Here is an 8,178-nt window from a genome sequence, read left to right on the forward strand (position 1 = left end):
GTGATGTTCCCCTTCCTGAGCCTGTTTCAAATCTGCACCACAGTTAAAAGAGTACAGAATAGGGATAATCAAAAGTGTACTGCGAAGGCCGGGTACGGTGGCTTCATGCCTGTAAGCTCAACACTTTGGGAAGCCGAGGTGGCAGGATTGCTTGAGTCCAGGAGTTCAAGACCAGCCTAGGAAACATAGTGGGACCTCGTCTTTACAGAAAAAAAAAAAAGTTTGGTGTGTGAGGACAGTGTGAAATTGGCAAGGACTTAGGCATTAATTGGGATGAAAGGGCCTGCAGACCCAAGTACACGCAGCCCAATGTGTACTCAGAGATGGTCACTGTATGCCTAAAGGAACTGAACTAATGGAAACCTTCAACTTCTTTAGGTTGATGTCATGCCATACAGGTGTTGTTATTTCTTTTCTTCATTGTTAACATGGATTTTCAGAGACCATAAGAAGCATATCTAAAATTATACAGTTAGGGGGAAAGGACAAGACTTCCAGTTAAGGATATCAACCAAGGAGCTATGGAAAGCATACTTTCAACCACAATAAACCCGTAGAAACCCTAGATAAAATATCAGGAAAAAAAAAAAAAACACAGAAATTTCGGCTGGGTGCATCTCAGCACTTTGTGAGGCCAAGGCAGGAGGATTGTTTGGGCCCAGGACTTTGAGACCAGCCTGGGGAACATGGCAAGACATTGTGTCTACAAAAAATTTAAAAATTAGGGGGTGTGTTGGTGTACACCTGTGGTCACACAGCTACTCAGGAGGCTGAGGCAGGAGAATCACTTGAGCCCAAGAGTTCAAGTCTGCTGTGAACTGTGTTCGTGCCACTGAACTCCATCCTGGATGACAGAGTGAGATTGTATTTCAAAAAAAGAAAAAAATAAAAAATAAATATATAGTCAGACTGAAAAATAAGAAAAAGATAACTCAAGGTATCAGAAATAAAAAGGGAATTTAAAGCCATCATGGTATCTTATCAGGAACGAGAATCCCAAACTGTTACCTGGAAACAATGTAGCAATGGAGACTCCAATAAAGTCGGCTAGGCGTGGTGGCTCACGCTTATAAACCCAGCACTTTGGGAGGCCGAGGCAAGATGATTGCCTGAGTCCAGGAGCGGGAGCATTGCCTGAGTCCAGGAGTTTGAGACCAGCCTAGGAAACATAGTGAGATCCCCGTCTCTACAAGAAATTTAAAAAATTAGCCAGATGTGGTGTTATGCATATGTAATCCCAGCTATCAAGAGGGATGTGGGAGGATTACTTGAGCCCTGGAGGTCTAGGTTGCAGTGAGCTATGATCACGCCAGCTGCACTCCAGCCTGAGCGACACAGTGAGAACCGGTCTCTAAAAATAAAAATTAAAAAATAATAAACTACTGATAGAGGATAAATTATTATAAGCACTTAAAAAATGAGATTACCCAGAAAAACTGAGCATGCATATGATTTATGACAAGGGATTCTCCATAGATTTTACCATGAGACATGCATGAGGATGTTCAGAGCATGACTGTCACAGGAAAAAAAGCAACCCACAGACGTCTATCAACAGCATAGCATATTCATAAAACGGAATATTCTATAGCAATGAAAATAAACTGTGGCTATACACATTAATATGAATGATACCAGTGTAATACTGAATGGAAAAAAAAGACTCATAGAATAATGTATTCAGTAGAGTTGCATTTATTTAAAGTTCAAAAATAATACATTGTTTAGGGATATACATATGTATTAAAACTTTGAAAAAAGGCAAGGGAAAGATTCACGCAAAGTTCAGGCTAGTATTACCTTTGACAGAAGGGAGAAAGAAGGGATTAAAGAAGCACAGAAAGTTTAAAAAGGACTGACAATATTGTACCTCTTGAGCAAAGTAGTGGGTGAATGAACATTCATGTTATTAGTCTTGTTTAGGTTGTACATGTATCTTATGTATGCTCTTTTTATGTATGATACATTTCACAAGAAAAATAAATAAATAAAATTTTTATATTACAAAAAAAGATTGCTGGCCACAAGGGTCATCATAGAAATAGTGAAATTCCTATACATCAGTAATCACAAACTACATAATATTGAAGTTGCATTAATTCAGAGACCAACTTAGTAAGAATTGACAACTGTTGCCATTAAAAGTAATGGCGAAAACCGCAATAACGTTTGCACCAACCTATACAATAGGAAAAAACTCATTTACAATAACAAAACACTATAAAATAACCAGGAATAAGCATAACAAATTATGTGTAGACTTTTATGTGGAAACATATCAAATGTTATTGCGGGATGTTGAAAAACACTTTCATAGAGAGGTATGCTTGTTTGTGGATGAGAAGATTCAATATTTTAAGATTGTCAATTCTTACTAAGTTAGTCTCCAAATTAATGCAACTTCAATTAAAATTATACCAGAATACTTAAAGTATTTTAACAAACTAATTCTCAAATTCATATAACAGTGTAAAACTAATGAAAATCCAAGACATTCCTGAAAAAATACAGGGCAAGAACATTTGCTCTTCTGGAAATAAAGAATTATATAAAGCTACAGTGATTAAAACTGAGTGATATTAGCATGAGAATAAATAAGTAGATTGATGGAATAGAAGAGAAATCCCAGAAACAGACTGAATATATGGGGATTGCTACAGAAATAGACTTCTAAATCGTTAGGGGAAATTTTGAACTATTTGATGACTACTATCAGGAGATTTGATTATCCCTATGTGGAAAACAAAAAATTCTTACCTCTTAGTATCGACAAAAACCAGATTTTAAATGGATGTATCTAACTGTAGAAATCAGAATTTAGAAACTATTACAAAAAATTTAGAGTATCTTTGTGTATGCAGTATATGTCATAAAAAGCACAAGTCACAAAGGGAAATATTGATAAATTGGACTACATTAAAATTTTAAACTTCTGTATAAAAATACATCACGAATGACATTAAAAGTTGAACAAGACTGGGTGTGGTGGCTCACGCCTGTGATCCCAGCACTTTGGGAAGCAGAGGTAGGCAGATCACAAGGTCGGGAGTTCGAGACCAGCCTGGCCAACATAGTGAAACTCTGTCTCTACTAAAAATACAAAAATTAGCCAAGCATGGTGGCACGTGCCTGTAGTCCCAGCTACTCAGGAGGCTGAGGCAGGGGAATCACTTGAACTCAGGAGGCGGAGGTTGTGATGAGCCAATATTGCACCACTGCACTCCAGCCTGGGCAACAGAGTGAGACTCCATCTCAAAAAAAAAAAAAAAAAGTTGAACAATCCCTTGTGAGGCTATATTTGTAATGCATATAACTATCACATGATTGGTATCCAGATAGATGAAGATATTCTATATATTGATTAGAAGTAAACTAATCAGAAAAAAATGGGTAAATGATATGAGCAAACAATTAATGGAAGAGGGCATACAAAGAGCCAATAAACATATAAAAAGAGGCTCAACCTCACAAATAACAAGCAAAATGCAAACAAAGACAAAAATTAGATCTATTTCACATGTATCAGATCAATAAAAACAAAATGTCAGAAAATATCAAGTATTGATGGTTGTCTGGAAAACTAGAAGCACTCAAACACTGCTAATGGAAGTATCAAACGCAATTTGGCACCAGTAGTAAAGTTGAAACTATACCTAGCAATTCCATTTTAAGGTAGCCCAGATAAACTTTCATCCATGTGTTCAAGGAGACATATATTATGCATTGCAGGATTATTGTTAATCGCAAAATCTATTACCAACTTAATGTTCATCAAGTTGGAATATATTCATATAATGAAGTAGTATACAGCTGTAACAAATGAACCAACTCTCTTCCAAAACTATGCTAAAATATGTTGAAATAAAAAAACAAATTGTACAATTATGTGTATGGTATGATGCCATTTACATAAGCACAAATACAAATGTATGAAACATGCAATTAATGCATTTATGATTAAATTATAGGAACGCAAACTGGAAAGATACACACAAAATTCAGGATGGAAAAGAAGAAAGGTAAGTGGCTCTGAAGGAGTACAAAGACACTTTGAACTCCATCTGTAATCTTTTTCTTGTATTTAAAAGATCAGAAGCAAATGACAAAATTCAGTTATGTGCTTTGCATGCTTAGTGCTTGTTACATTATTCTCTGTACTTTGTCTGTACTTTAAAAACGTGTCCCAATAATCAAGGGAAGAAAACCATACTATATGAAGTAGACTAAGGTTTGGAAAACGACATTTCTTCATACTTGCTCACTGGAGGCCCTTTCTCCCTCACAGAACTTTGAAATGACCCTCCGTGCGATATAGAATTGCTGTGTGGACACTGTCTGAGGAAGGATTACTGTTTCTAAAGCAGTGAGCTGATGAATATGTTAATTAGCTTGATTGACTCTTTCTATAACATATACGTAGATTAAAACAGCACATTGTACCCCATAAATAAACACAATTATTATTTGTCAAATAAAAAAGAGTATCTCTCCAAAAAGATTATATGATAGAATGTTATTTGAAGAAATAAATACACACACATACATATATATGATATAAGATACATATAACATATATCTGATAAATATGCCTCTTTTATTGCTGAAAATACTGGCAGAAGAGGCTCTTGCCTAAAGTGCTAAGCACAGGCTAAGGGCTGAGGGAGTACCCAAGGGAAACTCAGTGCTACTATGCGGGGCTCATATGTCAAGGCAGAGAGCCAAGACAACACAGAGGCTGGGTACGGTGGCTCACACCTGTAAGCCCAGCACTTTGGGAGGCCGAGATGGGAGGGAAGATTGCTTGAGCTCAGGAGTTTGAGACCAGCCTGGACAACATAGCAAGACCTTGTCTCTACAGGAAATAAAAAATTAGCTGGGCATGGTGGCTCTTGTAGTCCTAGCTACTCGGGAGGTTGAGGTGGGAGCCTGGCAGTTTAGGCTGCAGTGAGCTGAGATGGCATCCGTGCACTTCAGCCTGGGTGACAGAGCAAGACCCTGTTTCAAAAAAAGAAATAAAAGAAAAAGAAAAAAAAGAGCAGAGGATGATTAGGAAGCCTCATGGACAGATGGAGCAGATAGGATGCCTCACCCTGGGCAGAGGGCTCAACAGCTGAGACCCCAATCCAGGTTTCTGGCCACAACTGATAGAGCAGAGGAAAACTTGAAGCAAGCCACCAAGAAGTGGTAGCTTTACAAATCTCGTTACACCTCAGAGATCCATGAAGGATGCCCCATGAGCCTAGCTGTCTTGGAGAGGTCCTGTCACGCATTGATGACCTTGTTTTCCACCACAAAGCAACTGATAGACAGGTCCTGGGCCTGTCTCTCTCCCTTTTCCTCTGGGTCAGACTTACAATAAATTGAACATTCTGTTAGAATATTTCTCCTTTCCTGTGCAAAGCAACACTGCTGACCCATGAGCATTAAGAGTGGAAGCTGAGTTGTTCTTCAATAATGGTAACCCAAAATCAATGCTGGGCCATCTGCACCATCTTAGTGCTTTTATTACTTCTACTTCCAATTGCTCTCCATAAAGCATTAGCTTTTTTTTTCTTTTGGAGATGGAGTCTTACTGTGTCACCTAGGCTGGAGTGCAATGGCACCATCTCAGCTCACTGTAACCTTTGCCTCCCAGGTTCAAGCGATTCTCCTGCCTCAGCCTCCGGAGTAGCTGGGATTACAGGCACCCACCACCACGCCTGGCTAATTTTTGTATTTTTAGTAGAGATGGGATTTCACCATGTTGGTCAGGCTGGTCTTGAACCCCTGACCTCAAACTATCCACTTGCCTCAGCCTCCCAAAGTGCTGGGATTACAGGTGTGGGCCACCGCGCCTGACCTCAAGCATTATCTTAACATCATCATGCATGGTTCTGAACACCTTACATAAACAAAGCACGGCAGTATATGACAGCATAACAGAGAGATAGGATGAGATAGCATAACCCCATTGGTGAGGGGTCTGCAATCCTATATACCTAAGAAAATAAATAAAAGTTCAATAAGCCTATGGTAAATGCCAGTTGGATGCTTAGATAGTATGCACTGCAGGGGGTTGGGAGTGGTTGAGGTTCTGAAGGAAGGTTTTATCAATTACTTGAGGCTAGGCACAGTTCTAAAAGATAACTGTAACATAATTTGAATCATGTCCACATGAATTTTTTTTTTTTTCAGAAAGAATGTTTTTAGATCAGGAATGGCAAATGCATTTCATCTTAAGTGACTGTTCCAATCAATAGGTGCCGAGCATGAAGAAGGGCTAAGACTGCTTCTGGGCTGGGAAAAAAGAGTTGGTATCCTTCCCAGATAGCTGTCACTGGTACAGCTTAAGTGGGTGGCAGCATGTGTGAGCCGTTTCTATACATCTGATTCACCTACTGAATGAAAATGTGCATATTACCCATGTGTGGTCCTGCAGCAGGAAATTCAAGATCCTCCTCTTGTGCACTAGGACACTTTTACAGCTTTATACCTCAGTATAGTTGTCCCTTGATATATGCAGGGGATTGGTTCAAGGTCCCCGGGGTATACCCAAATTCACACATACTCAAGTCCCACAGTCAGCCCTGCAGAACCCACGTATATGAGAAGTTGGCCCTCCCTGTACTTGGGTTTCACATCTTGTGAATACTATATTTTCTTTTTTTTGGTAGCAAACTTTTATTTAAATCTTACATAACTCAAGCTTTATAAAAAGCAAACATAATTGAAAATTGGGTTGTCCCTCTAAAGCCTTAAGTATTCAAGGTTTGAAATGGTTAATTTAAAAATAAGCAAACAAATAACACAACAACAACAACAACAACAAAACCCTGCAGCAGATCCTGCTGAAATACTTTTAAAAAAATCTAAATGAGCTTAATCTTTACAAAAGTTATTTTAGCTCAAAAGCTGTAAAATCGAAGTTATCTTAATTCTACAAAGAAGGGAGAGGGTCTTTGACTTTATGTCACCATTTCCTTAGAGCCTCATCTTTGTCATCAAATTTGACCATAAATCAAATTTCTGTGTGCCCCTGTTTTCAGGAGATCCCTCGTGCAAAAGAAGCCAAGTACAAACATGGAAGAACAACTGCCTAAGCAAGTAGAAAAGCGTTCCAAAATAGTGTGCAATGAATGAAGAGTTCTGGATTAATCTCTGGAACTCAACCTGGACCCTGATCTTTATTTTGAATGAGATCTAGAACAGGATCTTGAAGTAGCTCTTTTTGGTGGAGAGGACACAGAATGACCCTTTGAGGGTGGAACAGGTAGGGGTGAATTGGAACGAGACTGGCTCCTTGATCCGTATTTTGACTTCGTATCACCTTTTCCACTTTCTTTGGAAGATCGAGACCAAGACCTGCTTGGAGATTTCTCATACTCGTCCTTAGATCTGCTTTGAGAACAAGAACAGGAGCCTATATCAGATTTGGGCATAGATTTGCTCCTTGAGCTAGATTTCCTGCCTTTTGAATAAGCTTTGCTCCGCAACCTGGATCAGGAGTGACTTTTTGAGATACTTTGAGATCTACTGTGGCTGCTCCGGTGTCGCCTACTTCGTGACTGTCTTCTAGATCAAGACCTGGATCTGTTTCCAGAATCGGATCGCCTATCGCTTGTGCCTGGCTTACCTTCAATAAGCTTAGTATTTCTGCACCATCCAGTTTGTCCAACGCATGCTTCATGTCAAAACAGGAGTGAACCCTCACTTGTGCCACTTGTGCATTCCTTGTGAGCATCAACATAGGTTACTTCTTCTGCTTGTTGCATAAAATCCTTTCAATCTTGCCAACTGTAACCACTAGAAAGACTTTCTACAATAAGCTCGTATTCTGTATGAACAGGTAGTCCATATTTGTCTCTGCCAGATGTTCTCTGACTGCTGTATCCACCTCCACCACCATCTCCCTGCATCTAATGGCAAAAGGCTGCTGTCATCATGGCTTCCGGTAAGGTCAGCCAAAGGGCCATGGGGCAAGAGTCACACAATGTATGGAAAAGTCAAGGCCAATCATGAAAGGCAGTCATCTTAGCTGCAGTAGACACAGCCTCAGACCCATTGGCCACCAGTCACCACACTCTGGCATCCCATGGCTGTCCCAGGATGTGAAGGCAGCAGGGCTGGGGGACACCTGAGTCATATGATCCCCAGCCCCCACACCTAAATACTGTATTTTCAATCCACATATAAGTGGAC

General features: G+C 39.6%; 1 pseudogene; it reads right to left on the reverse strand.

The window, feature by feature from the left end:
* Positions 1 to 7,130: 7,130 nt before the first annotated feature.
* LOC117077795 lies at positions 7,131 to 7,895 on the reverse strand (annotated as a pseudogene).
* Between the last annotated feature and the right edge of the window lie 283 nt (positions 7,896 to 8,178).

Source organism: Trachypithecus francoisi, unplaced genomic scaffold (assembly GCF_009764315.1).
Source record: "Trachypithecus francoisi isolate TF-2019V2 unplaced genomic scaffold, Tfra_2.0 Lachesis_group6, whole genome shotgun sequence".
Lineage (NCBI taxonomy): Eukaryota > Metazoa > Chordata > Mammalia > Primates > Cercopithecidae > Trachypithecus > Trachypithecus francoisi.